The sequence below is a fragment of the Falco biarmicus genome, chromosome 1 (genome assembly GCF_023638135.1).
Source record: "Falco biarmicus isolate bFalBia1 chromosome 1, bFalBia1.pri, whole genome shotgun sequence".
Lineage (NCBI taxonomy): Eukaryota > Metazoa > Chordata > Aves > Falconiformes > Falconidae > Falco > Falco biarmicus.
The window spans coordinates 118880700-118904624 of record NC_079288.1 but is presented as its reverse complement, the minus strand read 5'-3'; the positions used below and the strand labels follow the sequence as shown (position 1 = coordinate 118904624).

At 39.0% G+C, this 23925-nt stretch overlaps 1 long non-coding RNA gene across 1 annotated transcript in view; it reads left to right on the top strand.

Moving 5' to 3' along the window:
• The window catches only part of LOC130143675 (uncharacterized), a 59227-nt gene that overhangs the window by 8846 nt on the left and 26456 nt on the right, over window positions 1–23925 (top strand). The window contains exons 3-7 of the long non-coding RNA XR_008819832.1: window positions 7627–7699; window positions 8121–8282; window positions 15521–15600; window positions 16087–16180; window positions 17485–19498. This is a non-coding gene — a long non-coding RNA (uncharacterized LOC130143675). The remainder of the gene's footprint in view (window positions 1–7626; window positions 7700–8120; window positions 8283–15520; window positions 15601–16086; window positions 16181–17484; window positions 19499–23925) is intronic.

Sequence of the window (23925 nt, the reverse complement as noted above, 5' to 3'; positions counted from 1 at the left end):
TATAAATCCTAGAGCTGCCTTCCCCCCCAACCCCTGCCAAAGTTCGTAATTTTTTCTTTTTCTATTACTTTTGCCCAGAGCTATATGCACATTTTGCACATGTGTTTTCAATCCCTATCTGGACATTTCATCCTTATCTGCTGCTTTAGTAGCAGGAGTTCTTCAGTTTACAGCACAGGGGTCCTGAGTTTAGCCTCTCTACTTAAGGATAACTCTTATTGGGTTTTAATCTTGGGTATAACAGCTTCAGTGACCCCAAAGTTCACAGTCTGCCTCTGTTCTTTGGCTATGAATGCTACTCTTTCTCCTATGGGAAGAACAGCACGCTTCCCCCTGCCTCCCCTGGAAAAGAATGGTGTGACCTGAGAGGCTGTTTTATAGCAACTGTCTTACTCTTAAAACTATAGCTGAAGTTTTTGTGCACAGTTTTGCATCCCTTGGGGTATTATGAGGTGATTAAACTGTTGAACTACTGCCCATTTGATGGTCCCCCAGGGTCTTCCACTCCAGGGCACTGTAGGATTTCTTGACTTTAGGAAGTGCTTATGCTGCTCTTACCTTTCTTTCTGTCTTGCCTTCCCTGCACCTCCCCCTGCCAAGTGTTTCTAATAGCAATTATTCTTTTTCAAAATGTGACTTTAGAAAGAGGAAAATTCTTTCTCTGCTGAAGGGATAAAGGCACAGTTGTCTGCAGGCTTTGCTTAGCTGGCATCACCAGCGCCAGAGCCAAGCCAGCCTTCTGCCAGACAGCAGCTCAGACATTTGAAGGAGCCAAAGTCTAAGTACCAAAAGGGAAATAGGAATCCACTTTTCCTGACCGCTCTGCCAGCAAGTAGCAGAAGCATGTGGCTCCCTATCTTCACAGGACGTGAAGGACAAGGTAAGTAGTTTGGGCATGATAAAAGCATGAGAACAACAAAGCTGCCAAGCAGATCCTGAGGACAGAAATGTGGGTGATACAGGACCTTGTCCCTTTCAGATTTTGCTGCAGAGTATTCTCAGGAATAAGCATGTTTCATCCCTTCCCAGAGAAATGATGCTGCTTGCTTAAAGAGCACACTGGTTATCAACCCCAAGTCTCGCAGAGGTGGGTAGTTGTCGCTGAAGATTGCCTTTCCTTTCCTTTCATGGTTCCATTTAAATGGGAAAGGTAACTGCTGTTTATGTCAGGTTTCTTGTGGCTGAAGCTCTGATTTTTTCCTAAAAATTAAAGCAAACAAGTAAGAGGGGGTTATTGAAATTTATGAAGTTAGGTATAGGGTTGATCAAGAACCTTTGTTGAAAATGATGCAATCCTTTTCCTTCTTTGCCTGGACAGGCTTCCTGGAACTTCTAGTTTAGCATCCTGACCTTTTCTCTTGTCTTTTAAGCTTTTCAAATATTCTTCTTCAGTTTGGGTACAGTTTTTAAACTTTCCAACATAGTTGTCTCAGCTGTGTCAGTGCACAAAGGAAATAATCCTCAATCTTTCTATCCCAGCTAAGAAGATATGTTGTACCTGGGATCAGGTGTTCAGGCTATGACTGGCCAGATGAGTTGATTGGTGACATCATGCCTTCTCTAAGGGTTGTTTTGTATAGTTATTGCTTTCCTTATTAGCTTCTTATAATTCCTCTGCCTCTCAGCACTGCTTAACTTTATGTTGACTTTTCAGTTAGTTCTTTTAGCTTTTTTCTGACTCCAGGGACATCATCTAATTTGAGCAAAAGTACTTTTTTGTATTTGCTCAATGCCTTTGGAACACAATTTTTATTGATGGAAAAAAAGTAATGGACAAAGAATAAATTATAAGACGTTGTGCTTTCTTTCATTGGTGCCCTAAAACACTGGATGATAAACAGATATGTTTGCTTGTATTCAGAGATCAGTTTTATTTCTTTTCATTCTTTCAGTACACAATGCATACTGATGCGTTTTAATTAGCAGAAAAAATACATATAATGCCATGGAATAATACTGTCATGCATATAGGAAAACTTTGCTTAGTTTGTGTTTTTCTGAGGTAAACACAGGACTTCGTTATGCTTTTTGCTCTGAACGGAAAATTTATTTTAATTATTCTACCTTAACTTGAATTGTCAGTTTAAATTCACCTGCTGAGTGCTATCAACTGGTGTTGGCATCTGTATTCGCGCTTGAAGATGTCCATATTCATTACCGGATTTCTTTAGCTTAACAAAGCTTGGAATTAAATGCAACCCACAAAGCAAGCATTTGTCATTCTGCGATGCATTGAGAGCTAGCACTGCTAAAGGAAAGTATTGTTTCAGGCATTAACAGTCCAGTCTGATTATGGAACTCTGTCCGTTTCTGGTGGGAACCACTGCAAGAACAACATCATTACCATCTGTGTCCTCAGCAGAGGCTTCATATCTGAACATTTAGCATTTCAAAAATCCTACAGATGTTGATATTGCATTATTCATTTAGTTAGAGACTGCCACAGCTGTGTACTTTCCTGTATATTCTTTCAAACAATCTGGCAGCAGACTCTAATTTGAGCAGTGCAGAATACAGGCTGCAATTTTGATGGGTATGACTCTGGTATACATGATTTGTGCCTATTTGGCAAACTTACAGTCTCTGAAGAAGCAAAATGGAGTATTGTCACTGCACTTCAGCAATTTCAGTATTCCAATGACAATTTAATGGATTGAAAATGAACATGCCTTGTGTGCATCTGAATGTTCTTGTGGTACTGAAATTATTTTGGAGAACCTTTTCAAAGCAATACATCAACTTGTCAATCAATAGATTGATGGAGTGAAAGAAGTGGAGTATCAAAGAAAGCAAGAGAAACAGTGAAGGAAAAAGGAGTAAAATAACAGAAAAAAGGAAGGAAAGAGATGGAAGAAATGGAAGAAAATGTGAAATGCACTGCATATTAAAAAACTGAAAAGAAGGAAGCAAAATGGAACACAGAAAAAAAAAAAAGAAAAAAAGAAGAAAATTAAATTATAAGGAGGAAAGGAAAAACTCAAGAGTTTGTGACAAAATACTTGGTCATGTATGGAAGGACTTTAAATACCATCGAGTTAGCTACTTGAAGACTTTAAATACCATCGAGTTAGCTACTTGAAAATGTATCAGATTCAAACCCACAGTTTCTAAAATATTTCTAATGCATACCTTGGTAAAAATACTCTGCTTTTGCTATGACTGCAAACCAGAAAGAAAAGGAGATTGGAATCCAAATTACCAAATGTCCACTGAATAAGATTATTTCCCAGGAATCAGCAGAAATGGGTACAAAGCTCTTTTTTTTTTTTTTTTTTTTATTTCTACTCACAGAACCTGATATTGGAAGTTATTCAATTGCTTGAATTTGAAGCAATTTTTTTTCATAGCTTATAACTGGGGAGTCAAATCCCAAGAAGTTCTGCAAACTACGAAAAATACTTTAAATCTGCAACAGTGATACTGAAAGTGAAAGATGACCTCATCTCAGTGATGTCTCCCAGAAAGAGGGTTGGTGCTTTCTGATTTTTTAGGGACTTAACTCACCTTTTCTTTTTTTTTTTTTCATTAGTTAAATGTTAATCATCAAAAATAACAAATTCACACATGAACATTGGATGAGTCCTTTGCATAATCTGTTTGAAGAAAGATCAAAGTAAGAACATCCTCATCCTATCACTCTGAGTTTCATTGGGTGATAGCAATTGAAATCAATGTTCAAAATGCAATGAAAGGGTAAGAATAGTCATCTCTGCAGCTGCCATTTAAATTAACTGTCTCAATCTGGGAAACATTTACTCCTTCTTACATGGCAAAATAGCAGCTTTTGTTTGACTAATGCAGGATGGACAGACTGTAGGAATATGAATTCTGTGGGCAAGGGGTTTGCAAGGAAATGCCCACAGCTTTTTATGTCTGTGTGGCTGCCACAAGTTTTCCTTCATTTTATCTTCTGTGCACTGAACAATCAATGTGGGAGAGGAGAGCCATGCTCACAGTTTGAAGCAGTAACTGCTTCATCTTCAAGACATGTAGACAACTGGCTTTTTCGTAGCTCCCCAGAAGAATGGGAAGCCAGTTTTTCTCTACCTAGTGGCATTACCTTGTTCTCCTTTGTTCTTATAGTTCTCTTTTTCTTAGGGAAAGACTAGTCTTCTGGCATGTTTTAGACTCTGAACGGTTGGGTTTTCCAGGGTCAGAAAGAAATGGGCTTCTCACTGGACAAAGACACATTCTTCTTTTCAACTCCTGCGCAGTGGCTGAGGTGCATAGTCAGTTTGAGAGGCAAGGTCGGGACTGTGCATGGCTTTAAATTTCTTTCACTCTAAGTGAATGCCACTGGCTTGCTTTCTCTCTTCTCATCCAGACACCCCTGGGCTATTAACACCACTGAATCCTTGCTCTGGGACTCTGCAGAGAAAGCTCAGTGTCAGCACCCTACAGTTGTGTGCAAGTCCTGTAGTCTTACTGGACTGGACTCTTTAAATAGCACTTTGTGATCATTACAGAGGAGGACCACACTGTTTCACATCTCTCTACTTTTCCTTTGGGGTTTGTTTAATAAAGTTCCCACCTGTCGGATTAAATCTATTCCACTTGTCAGTGTCTTACTTATCTAGAGAAAAAATTACCATTTTTTGAGACAAGTGTAATGAAACAGCTGTTCAGCGCCCAGCAACAGCCAAGCCAGTAGAGTTCAGTTTGCATGAAGAACTGGAGGAAGCACAGTTGGTCAATAGTGGAATAGAACAATTTTATAAAATCAGCAGTGTTTTCACCTTGAACTCCCTGTCCTATTTGGATTACCCAGATGGATTGCAAAAGAGTGGCAAAAATTAATTTGCAGCATTCTGTATTGCTGCAGAGAGACAGACAAAAATATTTAGTTATGTTTAGAGGACTGGATTTGCTGGTGTAAAGGAAAGCATGGGAAGAGTAACTCATGTGTTTTTGATGCAAGAACGCATTCAGATTAAAAGCAGCATTTTAAACCTGTAAGAAGAGCAACAACTTACACAACATAGTTAATGTGTGAAACTCATTACCAGAAAATATTAACAGTATTCTTGGGAAAGTTTGGTCATTTATAGCAATAACAAGGTAACTGACAGTAACTGATACTATTAGAACTGTGATTTCAGATTGATCATATAGGGCATACGATCTTAGCTGTGAGGGTTAGACACATAATTTTCCTATGGAATGAATTATCTCTTGATTAGGTATTCTCAATTTTTCAATAATTTCTCTGTTACAGGAATGTTTGCTGCTTGAAACAGATGGTATGGACAATGGTAGAGAGGAGGTTAAAAGTAGCAGCAGTGTAATATGGGACATAGAGTTGCTTTCTTATACATAGCCTGTCTAATGAACTCCTTACAAAGGAAGACATGGGATACTTTAAAGTAGTTCCTTCCTTTTTTCTAAACAAAAAATAAGACATTTAAAATAAATGTTTATACCTAATGGTCATCTTTTGTAAAGTTCTTGCTGCTATTATTGTTGAAAACAAGACTATATTTTTTTCCATATTTTATAATTTTTTCTAACTGTGAAGTATTATGCTACCAAATGTAAATATTTTGTCTTCATTCAGATGATATGCTCATTGACCACTACCAAAATTATTAACCCTCGGACATTCTAATATACCTTCCAGCACTTTAGCTGCAAACCAGTGTGAAAATGAAAATATGATGAAATTAGATAATGATGTGTAACATTTTTCCCTAATACCTTCTAAAACCAAATTTTTCTTCCTTCTTCTGCTTTTAAGAAAATATTTCTACTTGGATTTTTAATGTTTCCCCTTGATCCTTAGCTATCCATGATTCTTTGATGAAGTCTAATTTTACCAGCATTTTGTGCAGTAACTTTTTCTGAGTTGTATTAACCAGGAGTGTACTTTGATCTTTTCTTTACATGTCCATACTTCTTGACATCAAACAGCAAAAATCCTGGAAGCCCTAGCCGTAAAAGAAAAAAAGAAAAAAAAATCCCCACATTTTAAGCAACCATTGAAATTCATGGGGCAAGTTCAGTTTTTACTTGTGACATTATGAGAAATCAAAAGTTTCAGAGCCTAAAGACAGCTGAGATAGGAGCTAGGATGTAATATCAACAATACCCGTTGTGGTTATTAGGAGACAGGGAAAAGGATCGGAAGCTACATAAACAAGAAGCCCCCAAACAATGGCAAAACACAACTGCCAGAGAGAGGGAGCTGTGGCAAATTTGTAAGTATAACCACCCATTCTGATCCTAACCCTACAAATGCTTCTTGCTCAACAAGCATATTAAAAAGGGATTTGTGTAGGGATCTAGCCTCATAAATATGATCTCAAGTTTTGTGTTCAGGCTGTCCCTTTTCAGTTTGTTTTACCTATTTTCAAACTATTACTTTTTCAAAACTGCCATTGCCATATACTGTATCACTTATACCAAGCAGAAACTTGAGGAAGGCAGCTGTGAGAAAAAATGGTTTTAACTTTCTGGAAGTGTTATTAATTCAATATATAAAGTGAGAAAATGACCATTATAGAGTTTTTCTCAAAAACTGAAGTCCTTTCTAATTGCTTTAGAAGCATTATATTAAAAACCGATATACTTTCAGACCATCAAATTTTCTGATATTATAATTTTTAGAAGTTACTTTACTCACACAATGGAAGGACTAGGGATACTGGGTCAGATTCTCAGCTGGTTTAAATTGCTGTAACTTCAGTAAAAGCAGCAAAGCTATGCCAGTTAAAGAGAAGGTCTGGATGTGGTTAGTGTTCTTACAGTTACAATAAGGCATGTGCTTTTGTTGTTATTTATGTTGCAATTGTTCCTAGGAGCCACTTATTACCAGGCCCCACTGGGCTGGAGCACCGTGTACAAAGAACAGAAAACTCTTTCAATGCAATGAGAAGTGGCACTGTCTTTTGTATGTAGGTAACTAGATTGCATGAGCACTGTGCTAGGTTTTCTGCAAATGGTTGTTTCCTTCTTTAAAATAATTAATCTCAGTCGTGTCTCTGCCTCACTTCAGGTGTGCTCTGTGCAGAAGTTCTCACACTCTGCAGAAGTTCTGTAGGAAACAGCTTCAAAAGCAGTATAGAGGGAAAAGAAAGCTCTTCAATCCCTCCATTTGTTTAGAAAGAGCTCAGTTTTACATTTAAGAAATTCTCTCTTGCTTTGAGATTTTATATGTAGAAATGGGCCGATTCCTTTAGTAAGGCCATGCAGTATATGGCTATATACAATATTCTTTAGAATAGCTGTGGACTATGAATTCTTAAGCTAACTCATGCAAGTTTGTCCCCATCATAGAATGGTTTGCGTTGGAAGGGACCTTTAAAAGTCATGTAGTCCAGTTGCCACCCCGTAATGAGCAGGAACATCTTCAACTACATCAGGTTGGTCAGAGCCCCGTCCAACCTGGCCTTCAATATTTCCATGTATGAGGCATCTACCACCACTCTGGGCAACCTGTTCCAATGTCTCACTACCCTCATCATAAAAAAATCTAAAAATTTCTTCCTTCTATCTAGTATCAGATGATGCTTTTGAAAACAGCTGGGTTTTGTTCATAGCTTTTCGGGCTTGTGCTTCTGTAAATACCTTATTTTGTTCTCTCCATTGCTGAAAGTGAGGGAAAATTTCCTTTCCATTTTCATTTTCCAGAAAATATATGCTGCTCTGCCTTACGAACACCCAAAACATTCCAGACCTTGGGTTTTTTCCAGTATGTTAAAGGGTAAGTCTGTAAGTACTAAGTGAAATTTCTGGAGCTCTGGACTCTGTCTTTTATAAAAAACACAGCTCCCTGCAGGATGATCAAATTATATATCTGATTTGCTTGTCTGAATTATGAAGTAAGAAAAATTGCCCCAAGAGGTGATGAAAAGCTGCGTGGCTGATAATACTGGTCCCGTGTCAAACAACACTTGGATGTTCCCACAGTCTGTAGCAATGCTTCAAAATCTTTCAGGCACCACATCCTCAGTGTCCCTTCAGTTTTCTGTATGAATTATGGATTTTTGTGTTGTGGAAAACACTCCTGCTTTAAAGTCTTGCAGATTTTATTTTTTCATGATTGTTTTTAAAATTGTCATACCTTGTTAGCTGCAATATTAACATTAAACCTTTTTTTTTTTTTAACTATATGCAAATTGCAGCAGAGAGAAGAACCTTGTGCTAATGGAGCAGACCTATCACCTCCTAAGACATGAGAAGTAAATGAAAATGTAGCTAATCACATCGTTATCCCTTGTGTAAGCAGGTCAATGCAAAAAGAGAACAAGGATGCTAGAATATGCTACAGTGGAATGTATGACAAGGTATGTAGAGGGATATTTTTACAGCATCTTTCAAACTGAAAGATGTCTCTCAAGTTTAGGCTCCTGTGGAACCTAGTAAGGAACCTGTACATTCAATGTCTCATTAAAGTAATAATTTTATATTTGTAGTATTTGGGTACTTTCTTGAAGCAGGGCATAAAGACCTTGCCTTCACTAAATTTCCCCAAGATTTTTCTTTTAAAGTAAAAAAGAAAAATTACATTAATGAAATATTCAACCCAGAATCTCCCTGCTGAAGTTTTAGATTGTAATAAATGTACTCGGTTTTAATAAAGATAGTAAAGCTTTTGTAGTTCCGTAGGATTTCAATTATAAATTAACATTAAATAGAATGTTAAACTTTGAGTAGGTCATATCCTTTGAACTTAATGGCCCGGGTCCTTGGCTGCTAGTAAGGAACACACAAGGTACCTAAGGTGAAGGGTATTTGAGGATGTCTTTCAGGATTTCTTACCAAACTTCTTCTCCGTACAGGACAAGGAACCTAGAAAACTACTCTAAAATATGGCCATGGCCAATTGCAGTTACAGTCATTGCAGCTGAAATATGGGTGGTAGACTTCATGACTTCTTGCTGCCTCTATTTTAGGATGATCAGATCTCTTTGTTTATAATGTGGGAGTAACTTCACAGATTACTTCTAGGAGATATCCATGATCTCAAGAAATTAGCAAGCAAAATTAATCAACAGCCATGCTGTTTTGAGTACTTCATGTTACAGAGTAATTTTATTTTTTTTAATGCTGCCTCTAAAATTTCCTTGCATGAGTTTTCATAGGTGAAGTCAGCCTCAGATCATCTTTATGGCAGCATAGGGCTGTGAATGATTGGGTCACGCATCTTTTTAGAGGTGAAACACGTAATGAAATAATGCTCATCACCAGAATTATATAAAAGGAAATTAATGTTTAGCTTCTCCACTTATTTTCATTTATTTCCTCACATGTCTCATGTTTAATATGCCTTTGTTAGGTTTTGGTATTAGCTTTAAAAAATGTTTATTAGAACACTAACGCTGTCTTATGTACATCACAAAATATATTCCTTACATGACTCCCACCCCCTTTTTTTCCCCTCTTTTCCTCCTCCTGAGTAATTGTGTCATTGATTTGTTCAAAAGTAGGCTCATAGGTAACTAGCAAAATGTGTACACACGGTATTTCACAGGTGAATGTACTAGAGCGAGAATAATTTTCATTCCTCACGTGTTGTAGTCTTAGTGCACTCTGCTGTCAGCTTGAAGTTATTAGCATTTTTACAATACACCTTATCTAGACAAAAAAAAACCCGAAGAAACACAACCACCTACTGATGCTGGAAGTGTATTTAGTTGCTAAATGACAACTTGTTTCTCATCTTTTTGTTTCAAAATCCAGGATAGCGAATGGCTCTGTTAATCCCTCAAACTGGACTATTTCTTTTAACGTTTTGCTCAGGTAGCTCTGTTGGGGGTAAAGTGGATGGGGCCAGAGAGCTGGAAATTTGTAGGTTTTATTGTTGCATTTTCTCCAATGAAGTAGGAGGTTCTGATCCTAGCTCTTGCATGAACCAAACACCTGACGTTAAGGTGTTTGAAACCTGTTTGGATTTTGCAAATCCATCATGGAAAGTGTCCCTAACTTGTCGCCCCTCAGGATTTGATGATGCTTTTTACTAACACCCACAAGCATGATTTAGGTGGACTAAGCTCAGGCTTTTCTCTGGGAGGAGCGTGAGTGTGTGCCCCTTGCGAAGGAAGCTCTGTAGCACTAAAGTAACTCAGAAGTTAGGGTAGCAACAGAGCTTATTGCTCTTGTTATTATTGTTATTATTCACTTCTGGGGAAATTTTGAGTAGTACTGCTAGGATGCCACATCACTCTCACCTCTGCTTAACCCAGGCAGACTCTCACCCCTTTCCACACAGAGGTTCTTGACCCCACAGAAGATATCCCTGTAGATCCACACTTACAGAAGGGTGCATTAGAAATGGCTGCTTCACGCTTCCATGTTAGGCAGGGTCCTTGTGTAAGAAGTTTCTCTGTTCAGCAGGGATGCATTGTTCATAGTTTACTTCAGCTTGAAACTTAAGTGAAGGATTTGCCTTCCCAAAGATGTTTAACACTCTTCTGGCATGCCAATGTGAAACTATTAATCAGTTATTTTCTGTTTACTCGTTTTGTTCCTTTACTGTAAGGAACACGGTGATAAAGGATTTGCCAAAAGTATAACATTGTCTGTTGTCAATATCTATTCTTGAAAATATCTGAAAACGCATACTTTCCTGCGGCTTTTAAGACAGAAAGTCTTCCATTTACACTGTACAACTGACTGGAAGGGAAAATGGGTTGCAGAATTTATCCTGAGGATAATCAGAAAAACGGGGCACTCTGCTACATTTAAAAACAGGATTCTCTAAGGAAGCAACTCTGTGGAGCAGGTAAAATGTTAATTTATGTTTTTCTTGTAAAAAAACATATTTTATGTAGGTATTTTTCCATCCAGAAATATCCATGTGCCTTTCTGTTCTACTTGAAGGATGGGTTCACTGCAGTGTGGTAGGCTATATCTCCGAATACTCAGTGTTTGTAATGCTGAGAACAGGAATTTTCACTGGAAATTTTACCGGTGCTTCATTGAGGTCTTTACCCTTCTGTTCTGCATAAGCCATTTGATGTTCCTAGCATTGATGCCATATCAATCTGCACAAAAAGTGCAGCATTTGGGAGAGTCCTGCAAGGCTTCCATTGAAGCTGGAACTGTTTTTCCTACCAATATCATAGAGCCAAATCCTAAATAATGAAGCAGTATTGCAAAGCAATGAACTATCCATTGCTGTTTTGTTTCAGAAAGTAACATATATGGTTTTATACTTCAGTCTATTATGTACAGAATGTGATTTTTTAGTTTATTGCTAATGGCTTTTAGTTGCATATTTTTCTCAGCAATGGCTGAAGCTCTATCTTTTCAGAGATCTGCTGTATATGTAGTGCAAGGTGTATACACATGATCATCTTCACAGCCATAAAAAAATAGAAACATGAACATAGAAATACAGAAAAATTGAAAAGACCCTTGAGATCATTAGGTCCAACTGTTAACCCAGGACTTCCGAGTCCACCACTAAACCATGTCCCTAAGCACCACATTTATGTGGTTTTCAAATATCTCCAGGGACCGTGATTCCACCACCTCCCTGGGCAGCCTGTTCCAATGCTTGACCACTCTTTCAGGTCGTAATTTTTTCCTAACATCCAATCTAAACCTCCCCTGGTGTACCTTCAGGCTGTTTCCTCTTGTCCTGTCACTAGTTATCTGGGAAAAGAGACCTACCTCCACCTGCCTACAACCTCCTTCCAGGTACTTGTAGAGAGCAATAAGGTCCCCCTTGAGTGTCTTCCTCTCCAGACTAAACAACCCCAGTTCCCTCAGCTGCTTCTCATAAGACTTGTGCTCCAGACCCTTCACCAGCTTCATTCCCTTTCTCTGGACATGATCCAGAACCTTTTGAAGTGAGGTGCCCAAAAACCACTCTTCAGGCTCGGCCACCCAGCCAGGTTTTAACCCAGCGTAGAGTGCACACATCCAAGCCATGAGCAGCCAGTTTCTCCAGGAGAATGCTGTGGGAGATGGTGTCAAAGGCTTTACTAAGGCCCAGGTAGACACCATCCACAGCCTTTCCCTCCTCCACTAGACAGGTTGTCTTGTTGTAGGAGACCAGGTTAGTGAAGCAGGACCTGCCTCTCATAACCCCATGCTGGCTGGGCCTGATCCCCGGTTGCCCTGCACGTGCCGCGTGATGGTGCTCAGGATGATCTGCTCCGTAACCTTCCCCGGCACCGAGGTCAGGCTGACAGGCCTGCAGTTCCCCGGATCCTCCTTCCCGCCCTCCCTGTAGATGGGCATCGCGCCGGCTGACCTCCAGCCTGCTGGGGCCTCCCTGGTTTGGCGGGCCTGTTGGTAAATGATGGAGAGCGGCTCAGCGAGCTCCTGCGCCAGCTCCCTCAGTGCCCTCGGGTGGATCCCAGCCGGCCCCACAGACTTGTGCGTGTCTAAGCGGAGCAGCAGGTCACTGGCCGTGTCCTCCTGGGCTGTGGGGACTTTGTTCTGCTCCTCGTCCCTCTCTTCCAGCTCGGGGGGCTGAGTGCCCTGAGGGAGCTGGTCTTGCTGTTGAAGCTGGAGGCAAAGGAGGCATCGAGTACCTCAGCCTTTCCCTCACCCTTTGTGTCAGTGTTCCCTGCCGCACCCAGTAAAGGGCGCAGATTCTCCCTGGCCCTCCTCTTGTTTCTCACGTACTTGTAAAACCAGGTTTCGTTATCTTTTACAGCAGTGCCCAGCCTGAGCTCCAGCTGGGCTTTCGCCTCTCTAACCCCTGCACAGCCCCGCGACACCCTCACAGCCCTCCAGAGCTGCCTGCCCTTCCTCCAGAGGCGGTGACCTCTCCTTCCCTCCCCCAGCCCCAGCCCAGCTCTCTGCTCAGCCAGGCCGGTCTCCCCCGCCGGCTGGTCTGTGGGCACACGGGGACGGGCTGCTCCCGCACCTTCCACGTTTCCTTCCTGAAGAAGGTGCAGCCTGCCGGGAGCCCTCGGCCCCTCGGGACTGGCTCCCAAGGGACGCCGCCGGCCGGTCTCCTAAACAGGCCAACCTCAGCCCCTCCGGCAGCCCAAGGCAGCGGTTCTGCTGACCCCCCTCCTCACTTCTCTGAGAACAGAAAGTTCTAGCGTCTCATGGTGGCTGTGCCCAAGTTGTCCTGTGCCCACCACATCACCCCCCAGCCCTTCCCTGTCTGTAACCATTCGGCCCAGTGGGGCATCTCCCCGTGCTGGCTCCCTGACCAGCTGTGCCAGTATCTTCCACACACTCCAGGAACCTCCTGGGCTGTTTCCTCTCCGCTGTGCTGTATTTCCAGCGGACACCTGGTAAATTGAAGTCCCCCATTTCCCAGCTGTAGGAAGTCTTTAACCTTCTCACACACATGCTTTGTGTAAGGTATAAATTCTCCAATGTGGAGACTGTGTGTGCAAGCACCTCAGCACACACTTTGTAGCCTTTGTGTGTCATCGCTGCCTGGGTCAGCAAGAGAGAGCAGCAACTTCTTTTCAGGTTTTAAGTACATAAGTCTTTCTGTGAGGTCCACATTTCAGCACACAAATCTTTGTACAGTGAAGTCTTAATGTCCTGAATTAGGTGTAAAGACATCAGGGAGTCGCTCTGTATGCACTTAGGCAGCGAAGCCTGACCAGTTCCTGAAGACTTATGGGCTAAAGTGAAATCTCTGGGGAGATGTTAGATCTGTGAACAACCAAGTCTTTCTATGAATCAGACCACAGCTTATTGAGGCATGATTACCTTGATGCACAGAAATTGTACAGCAATAGATGAAAGTTTGATGTGGAGTCCCCAAAAGAAGGATATTGTCATGTGTGTAGGTTTAAATGCCCAGCTGAATCCCGAAGTCAGCAGCAAATTTTAAGGAGACAGATTTCACACTCTCTCTTCGCAGTCGCAATCAAACATCACTCTCGGCGTCATATCTGCTGACTATTGATTTTCTTTTTTCATCTGCTTAGCTGATGAAATTAGGCCTGTGTCACATAAACAGGACAAATGACAAACTTAAGCCTGGTGGAACCTGGCGGTATGTTTTCCATGGACAAATGAAGAGACAGGTTTTGATAAGGCTGGAATGGCACTGAAACAAAAGCAGTGTTTTATTTACTAAAAGAGCAAGTAGTGCTACAGGCATCATTGAATGCTTTTTAAGGAAAGCGAATATGGAGGTTATATGAATTTTAATGTCCTGCACAGACTGAAGGTCATAAACTGCTAAATGTTTTCTAAGTTGGTAATCTAGTTGTTTTGTGCAGATTATAACAAACATCTGAATATCCTTATAGGCAGGTACATTATAGGTGCTGTCATCTCCTAAATATTTTCTTTTTATTTTTTGTTTTATTTTGATTGGGGGGTGGGGGGTTGGAGAATTGTTTCTGTTCAGTAACATTGTCTTCCACAGCTAATATCTGGATATTAAATGGCTTTTCACTCATTCTAATATTCTTGGTATACTAAACAGTTACTGAAGCTTTCTAGAACCACTACATGCATCATAGGGATATTTAGCATCATAAAGTAAATGGCTCTGAAAATGAATGGTGATAAAATTTTCGACTTTCCCAATTCAGTTTTAAAGTACTCCCAGAATTTCTTTAAAGGCTTGTTCACCCAGCTCAAGAAAAAGTTTGCCACTGAGACCAGTGAGTTCAAATACATATACTATTAGTTATTGATGAACCTCAAGCCTCAAATATATTTTTCTCTAGCTTTCTCTCCCACCCCTTCCAATTTGCATGTGTTTTTAAACCAAAGAATCTCAGGAACAGGGAAAAGCAAATAAATGTATATATTTCTATTATTACATTGTATATCCTGCTTTCTAACTAAAAAAAAATAAATAAATGGCATTTTGTTCATGCCCTACTTTTAATTTCCTATTGGTAATTAAAATAGGTGGTTATAAATATTGTGTCCTTTGAATCATTAGTAAGTTTTGTTTTAGTGCTCGTCAGACAATCTTGTTAAAAGACTAAAGTCATATTGTCCTTTTTGTGCTAGGCTTGTTTTCCATAAATTGCCAGAAAACAATTTATTCAGTTTGTCTTTCTTCCAGTAATTGATTATGCGGATATTATTTATCGTACTGCTGCAAGCACATCTTTGCATAAATTGGATGTGCTTTATCATTCTGTGTTACATTGTATTTACAAATGCTCTATTTTCTGCTCATCATTGACGACTTTATTCCATGGTAAACTTGTCTTCATTAGAAGGGCTTAAGCATTACTGTTCATTTATCAGCAAGGGAATTTGGAGAAAAGCCCCACCATGTTTTCTATCTTTAGCAAATTCTTTTCCCCAACAAATACGCTTTCAAATCCTGTAGTGGTTTTTTCCCCATATGAAAATCCAATAAATAAGAAGAATGATTTTTCTTAGCACCTTTACCCTGTAGGTATTTCTTTTAGCTGCTATTAAAGTTTGCAAGTGATTTCAGTTTTACTGTTTGAATAAAAGAGCCAATACACTAAGGAGATGCAGCATGCCTGGCATTTTCTGGAGTCTTAATGACTGTGTTCGTCAGGTCATCTCTGTTAAGAGAATTAAGTTCCCAGACTAGCAATTTACTTGGTTAAAGGAAGGGTTGGCTGGGTATCTACACTGTTTATTGTCTTCTTCCTAGTCATGAATACTGCCCACGCATGATGTTTCAGAATTTGACTGCGTCCAGGGAATGCATTCACAAGTATGATTCATTTTCAGGTATGGAAAAACCTTTTCTCTTTATAGCCTTTTTCTTCCTAGCTAAGAAAGTATTTTGTCATTGCTTTAGTGAGATATAATTACAGTAATTCATCTGCAGTGAAAAAAATTCAGGTTTGAAAATCTCATCTGTGATTGCACAGGCATAAATGTTATGTTAAACCATAAAAGCTGATATTAGTGTAAATAAGGGCTCAACTTCCTGTGGAGTGAGAGGCATTGGCTACCTCCACTGGAATTAGCAGGCTGTGAAAGTGCTTATAAATGCACAGACTCAAGCCCCACAATGTGTATGTCAAATCATAGCCCTCTCTTGCTTCTCTCTGCATGATAATGGAGGACCCAGCTGCAACTCTTTTTACTTCAGAAAGTGTTTCCAGTGCCAGCACAATCCCTGTTCTTTACTGGGTACCAAGAAGTCTGAGGAAAAGTAACAGGAGAATCAATGTGCCATCTGTTATGTTGAAACATTGCTGCTATTTTCAGCTGCGTGGCATCTCCAGTATGGAAGCAGTGAGAAGGAAATGGGTCTCCCCCCCCCTGATCATTCCAGCATGATGTGCACACGTGCATGTATGAAGTAAGGATGTCTTCCTTTTAGAATTATATTATCAGACGAGAATAGAGTACCCACCCAGCGCACTGTCCCTGAGCTTCTTCAGCAGAAATACCTTGTGACAAAAGGGTGGAAAGCACGAGACTATTCCTTATGCCATTGTTGAATACAAGCTCATCATTGCTGGCACCTTCAGAGATGCCTGCATTACTAGACAGGAGGAAAAGAGAGGAAGGCACTGTGTAGTCCACAGAGTAAGTACTCACACAACCTATAGGACACCTGGATTGTGTACTTCATACTGTATTAGGAAGAAGAGGAATCAAAGAAAGGTGTGCTGCTTTATTATTATATTCCACTCTTTTTCTTTTTTTTTTGTTTTGTTTTGTTTTGTTATATTGGAGTAGATCTCTCAGGGTATCTTTTCCTTTTCTTTTTGTTATTTTTGCCCGAATTTTTCGAGAATTAGAACTAGTGTCTGATAAATATCTAAAGGAAACAGCATAACGTTGTAGCAAGCAGTTATGTGACTTATCTATCTTTGAATAATGAGGCTTGAGCCATAGTGTCTTCTCTGATATTTTCTACATTCCAGTGAGTCACCACTTGGTTTGCTGGTTTGTGAAGTTGCCTTTGGGTATACTAATTCAACATGTACATTGCATATGGAACTATTTAAAAATTCTTCTTTACAGGCCTCTATAATCACCTTGACAGTCTTGCTCATGTGCATGTACAATTGGTTGTTAAATATTTGCTTTTATTTGCAGCAGATTTTTCAGAATCCACAATCTTTTTGAAATACTCTTTTTAAGGAGAAAAAACCTCCAGAAACTAAACCACCAAATGTTTGTAGATCACCTTTAAAACAACAGGCAGAGCTGCGGACTGTATATGTCATGTATATAGATTTATATATAGGAATAAACATTTATAATATATAGGACATTTGCATATATAAAGTATATGTATTTTGGTTTCCTTGATGTCACATAGGATGCCTCCACATATGCTTCTTTTTATATGAGTTATATTTCTTTTGGTGGGTGCTTGGTTGTTCCTGTTGCAGGGCTCCAATACATTTTTTCTGGAACATTTCCCCTTCCACCCCTTGCTGTTTCAATTAGTTTCCCGTTCCATAGAAAAATGAACCTTATCTGATATGAATATGGAACCTGTGTAGTTAAATTTTGGTTTCTACAAGCAATGATTGCTTGCTTGAATGTTCACACAAGGAGAATCTAAAAGAGACCCAAGCGTAGCTGGAATGAATTAAGATTTAAATTTCAGCAGGTATTCATTGAAAGCTTTTTTTTTTTACTTTAAAGGCATTCAGTTCTTCTGATGGTAAAGGATTCACCTAGCTCGAAGACTGTCTGGACTTTATTGCTAATTGTAAGTCACTGTGCAGGCTCAACAGCCGTACAAGGAAAAATAAAGTCCCTAACCATACATCTTCTCTTTGCATCCCCTTCCTTGGGGCTTGCTTTATTTCCAAAACCACAAACTCTAAACCAGAACAAATCAACTCAAACTGCTCGGTAATAATCACCCGAGGCCCTTCCAGCCTCAGCCAGCTGGGAGAAGATAGCACGCAACCTCATCTTATGAGATTTTCTTTTGTACCAACCTTCTCAGTCCTTTCACACCACCACCAAAAACACTGCTACCTGTCCAGTAACCCCTTATATGCCACATTTGCTTTAGCCCACAATACACTGTTCTTTTGCAACAGCTGCGTATGCCGAGTACCGTGTTTTCACACATGTAACTCAGATTCCAGAAAAAAAAAATAATGAGATCCCTTAAAAATGAATCAATATTTCAAAATAGGGCCTTTCATAACGTGAAACCTGAAATTGCAAGGACTCATGTTGAAGGGAATGCAGGGAATTTCTGGGAAATAGTGAGACCTGGAGTAAGTTGGAGTAACTTTTGCCTTGATTAATTAGCACATTACAACTTGCAGTGATTTTTAATTGCAGGAGTTTTAGGTTTTAAAGATAACCAGTATACCATTATAATACTATATGTGTTCATCTTACCACACTGGAGGAGGAAAACAAACTTAAGATTGCACATTCTCGATACTATCAAACAGGAGAAAATAATACATATGTTTATTTATAGATGTGAAGCTTTTGGGATATGCAGAATATTGAAGTATGAGCACTTACATTTGTGTGGACATGTGAACCATTGATGGTGTATCTTTTGCAAACTGACAAGGAAAAACTTTTTTCCTGAAGCTTTGCTTTCTTTGTAGGAAGGGCTAACCTGCTGCAGTATTTTTAAAACACGTGATGGATCATTTGAGTTGTTCTAGAGAAGAGCTACGCTGTCTGTCAGTTAGATGGTAATACAGAGCCTGCACAAATGAAATTCACTTGGAGTTTTATTTGCCTCTGTAGCAACTGAACAAATATCTCAGAGACTGAACTTGTGCTACATAACTGGTAGTCTGGTTTCTTCCAACAAACCAGTTTCATTGAGCCAGAAGGTCAGTGCGGAACAAGTTTATGACGGTGCACTATGAGCATGTTGTAAATAAAAGCTGATAGATTTCAAGATAGGTAAACTGCAGTGGAGGATTGCGTGATGCTCTATTGCCAGTACAGCATGTAAAACCTGACACTGTTCTACTTAGCAGCAGCAGTTTGTTACCGAAGAGGTAAAACCCACAGACTAAAAAACAAACCAAAACCACCCACAACCTCTGAAAATTAAAATCTAAGAAAAGATTGTCAAATCAAATATTTAAAGCTAAAAAAACAAAAAACAAAAAAAAAATAAACAAAAAACCCCCAACAAATAAAATTAAGCTGTACTTGAAAATTTATTAAGTCTTGCTAACTAGACAAAAAGAGAACTACCATATGGCCCTTACTGCCATAAACCATTAATTTGGGGCCCAGCTCTTTTGAAAACTCTCACTGGCTAAGTCAGGTCTTTCATTTCAGCCTGAAATCTAGAAGGTGGTTAGTACCCTTGCTTTCTGCCTCCCTCTCCTTTTCTTTCTTTTAATCTATATGGCTGATTTTTAAGTCCTGTTGAGGAATGCTTTCTGCAGTATTTAACAGCAGAGGAAATGGAGACGAAGCAGCTCACCTGTGCCTCCCAAAGTGAAGCTGGAAGGAGAGAGCTCTGCAGCTGATACCGTGTAATGCAGCCTTTGAGCTTCTGCACTGTCAGTAAGATGGGACCTGACGACCGGGGAGGGGGGGGGCGGGGGGAAACCCATGGTTTTCTGGCTCTGCCCCTTTCTCCACCTCTCTGCTCCAGGGAAAGAAAAGGACTGTCTGCCATGGGATGTGTTTGGAGGAGGAGCAAGAAGATCAATTGGTATGTAACTACATTACAGTGTTAATCCTATTTGCAACATTTTCTATAACTAGGTTTCCTAGGCATCGGGCTAGTTTTATAGGCATAATATCTTTTCATGGTATTACATATAATATAGTATATGAAATATAGCATATGCCTGAGATGGTGGCTTAGCAGGATCTGAGTCACCAGTATGTTCCCTGTCACTAAATTTAACCTCTGTTGGAAATGTTGTCAAAGTAAAGCACTTGGAATTAAGTGTTTTGAAAATGAGAGTGTGATCACTAAAAGTAGCTGGCCTATTGATTTAAACAGGAGCACAGTTAGGTACTGATGGTGGATTAAGGGCATATTTTGATAAAGCAAGAAGAAAAATAGATAAAGAAAATAAGAAAATGTAGTAAAATAAACTGTAAAATGGATTTTTTCCTATTGTACAATTTTACTAATAGCACGGACTCCATCAGCAAATCTTTACATGCTACTCTCGGCAAACTTGGTGCGTGTTGTGGTTTCACACCCAAAGCCATATGGGTTTCAAAACTAAGCAGGAGGTTGTATATGAGAGCATGGTCCTGCATTGCCCCTTTGCAGGGTCTGTGGAAGGTTTTGGAATTCAGCAGAGTCAGGCACCAGACAAAGGGGTAGAAGTTTTTGCAAACTTCTGAACAACAAGGAGTACTCACATGGGTTTGTGTGGCAGAGACTGAATCTCTGGTGAACAGCTTGCTGCAGTTACAATTTTAATGAAAACTGAAAGCTTAAGTGCTACCATTTTCCATATCGCTTTTCCCCTAAAATGATTTATTGACCACTTATACATGATACATTCTCCTGTCGTGAATAACACACTATATATTTATTTTCATGAATAATGGCTACCATTTTAATTGATAGTTTCAGAGGAGTAGATTTATTTCTACAATGAATAAACCTGCTCTCAATATACAGCCTGTATAAATTATTTTAGTATGTATTCCAGTTGTCCTTTTGCAACCCAGTATGCTTCTAATCCGAACAAAAATCAATCAAATAAGATCTAATACATCACTAACCAGCAGCTTCTACAAAGCACATTAAGAGATTTTTCTATAATGTTTTTAAAATTTGTCTTAAATGGTGTTGCCAGGAGCTTTCACTGAACCAAGGAGCTTTTGACTTGGCTGATATATCTGTCTGTAAGATGTCTGTTTCATTCCCTGTTAGCTTATTTGTCTTTTACTGACATCCTACCTGTATACATATGACATCTCAATTACTTTACTCAAGCACAACATCTCAATTATGCTACCCTTTTTTAGGTAAAAATTTAAAATTCAGCTATGTTAATAATCAAATATTGATTCCTGCAATGCATGAGCTTGTACGGGCAGATGATGTATTTTGCATTCGCTCCTAAGTATGAGAGCAAACACAAAGAGTCAAGCCTATGAAGGATTCTCTTAACCAAGAAGGTGATCACAGTTCAGAACCAAAATCCCCATTACTTGCAAATGATCTCGTTCTGATATTAATGTTCAAGTCGATACATGCTGTGTGCTCACAAATATGTCTCGATTGTATGCTGCAGGACTACAGATCTGTTAAAGGAATAAACCTGCATGCATTCTTGTTTGTAGTACAAAAACCCAAAGCTGGCTGTGAATCATTTCGAAACAGAAATAAAATGTTACAAAGCAGGGGCTAGCTGTCTTCATGAAAAACAAGCAAACAGAACCCTAACCAAACAGAAATTCCTGAACAAATTGCATTGCAAAACATTGGCCCAAATATCTTAACAATCTATTCACCTACCGGTAATTTTAGAGAGCCATTATTTATTCTTCAAATTCAGGAATGATACAGTTCTCTCTTGCCCTTTAATAAGGATTTCCTTATTGTAGCTTGACTAGAGTTTTCTTAAGGCATTGCTTCAATCCATATGTAAACATTTACATAGGGGATTTTACATCCATTCAGAAATCCCAGAATGAAGCACCAGTACTGGAAAGTTTAGGCTGGGGTATTTTAATATTTTTCAGTATGTTGAGAGATTGGCGATGGGAACGCTGTCAGATCTAATGGGTGAGGGACAGAGGGAAGAGTTTGTGAATGCACTGTAAATGACATGATCCAAATTTGAGTTCCCAAGAATGAATTTCAAACTGTGACATAGGTTTTGGCAAAGGCAGAGAGGTAGAATCCACATAAGAGAAAAATACATTTGGGTGGGTGCCTTGTCTTGAGTAAGGTGCTTCACCATCTACTACATCGGTTAATTAAGTGCTAAGTGGCAATAATATTTGGAGCCAGGTTCTACTTTCTATTCATAAAGCACTTCGAGGTGTTTTTTTTCCGTTGAAAGACACTGTTGTGGGGTAGAATGTTAGTAATGTATCAAGATGTTTTAATCACAAGAAGTATCGCTTACAGATCTGGCATTCATGCCAGATGTGCTGTATAATGGATGTACAGCAATTTAGCATTTACTGTACCTTATTTATAACGTTGTCTCTGTTTTTGTATATGTTTCCTTAGCTAAAGCTCTGGTATTTGAATGAAAATGGAAGTACAGACTATATAAGAATTTGAATAGCTTTTATCTATGTCTGCATTAACAAGCAATTCCTTTTCTTACTCTAAAATAAATAAGTCATTTGCTTGAGAAAACAGAAACTAGAAACTGTAGTTTTCTATTTGTGTTGTTTAAGCTATGAAATCAAGATATCTTTTAATAAAATACTGCAATCAATTAAATTCAGCTGTTGAGCTAAAGCAAAGACTGATGAAAGTCAATCAAAAGACACTACTCGCTGCAGGGAGGCAAGTAAAGCAATAAAGAACTAAACCTAAAGCTACATAGTTCTTTTTGTTAGGTAGCAGTAATTTGCATTATTCATTTCACCCTGGGGAAAAAGAAAAAAAAAAACCACACCAAACCCCTCCAAACCAACACATGAATAGATTGAAAGGATGGAATGGAATCTAGCTGGCAAACAAAGCAGAGGTAAAGCAAGGGAAGCAAAGAAAGCAAAATCAAATGTAACAATGCTACCTAGGTGAGTAAAAGAAATACAAAAGGGTTCTAGAAATATCCAGAGAGAATAGAAAGAGACCACTGAAAAGTAACAAAGGGACTCCAAGATGGATGAAAAATGTTCAAAACTACTTTTCCTTAGTTTTCAATATAAAGGAAAAAGATGAAAGTGGAGAATATTATAAGCAATGGGCCAGAGTTGTGCTAAACTTGCCACAAGGGCCCTATTTTCTGCATTCTTTCTCACGCTGAATAATGCTTATATTGCAAGTAGCCCCCCGGCTACTCAACAAAATGGAAAAAAGGAAGTGCCACATAGTATAAGAATGACAAGTGGAGTTACAAAATGTAATGCAAGCATGCTGCTCTGAGAGCATCCTACTGAACCTCTCACTAAAGCATTCTTCTACGGAGATATGAAAAACGTTATCTGAAATTAGTATTGATGGAAAATAATTTGTTTTCCCTTAGTTCAAATCCATTGTGTTTGAAACAGAAGACCACTGTTATAGTGCATGATGTCTTTCACGGTGCATACTAACACTCAAGCACTGTCAAAAAAGACATGGAGGGCATGCTTGAGGATATTAACGAGAGATAAATGAGGCACAGGCCATGCGTTCCTTTAGATCCTACTCAGAATATACTTTAAAAGGATTTTTATTTAAAAGAGTAAATATATTGCAAAAGAATACCTTACAACAGTGATGTGGATGCATACATCTTCACTCTGATACTTTTGGTTCTGTAGAATCTGCTCCCCACCTTTTAAAAAAAAAAAAAATGCTTCATGAGGTCTTGTGTATTGATTGGAGTTTATCTGGATGGAACAAAAATGATGTTACAGGGGGAAACTCTAAGTGTATTATGCGGAGCTGAATGACCTACCCTGGGGATATCCAGTTAGAGAGTAATGGCATTTCCCATTGAAACTTTTTTAGTAAAAGATTCTAACAGACACACATAATGAAGAATGTAAAATCTGCCTAAAATACAAAGTGTTTTGACAGCATGGCAACACTCCTTTTTGGTATTTTTGGATCAATGGGATTTTTCATTTTATAATTACTTCTGAAAATGAAAATAATTCAAATCCAAGTAAAAAGTGTACAAAACTGAAATTTCAAACAAAATGTTTCAGTTTTATCTAAAAAGAATGTTTGATTGACCTGAAACATTATTCTTCTAATATAATTTCATGGAAGATTTGTACATTTTGGGTTTTCAGTTAGGTTTGTAATGGGAAAAGAAAATCCATGTGCTTTCTCATGAAATAAAAACCTGAGTCAGTATAAAACTCTGCTGTTGTGTTAGTATGTGTCTGAGGCTATTGAGTAAGTAAATGAATATAAAGAACAATGAAGCTGACTCTACTCAGCATTGGTTAAAATGACACTGCTCAGTTAAAGAAAACAATACAAAAATCTGT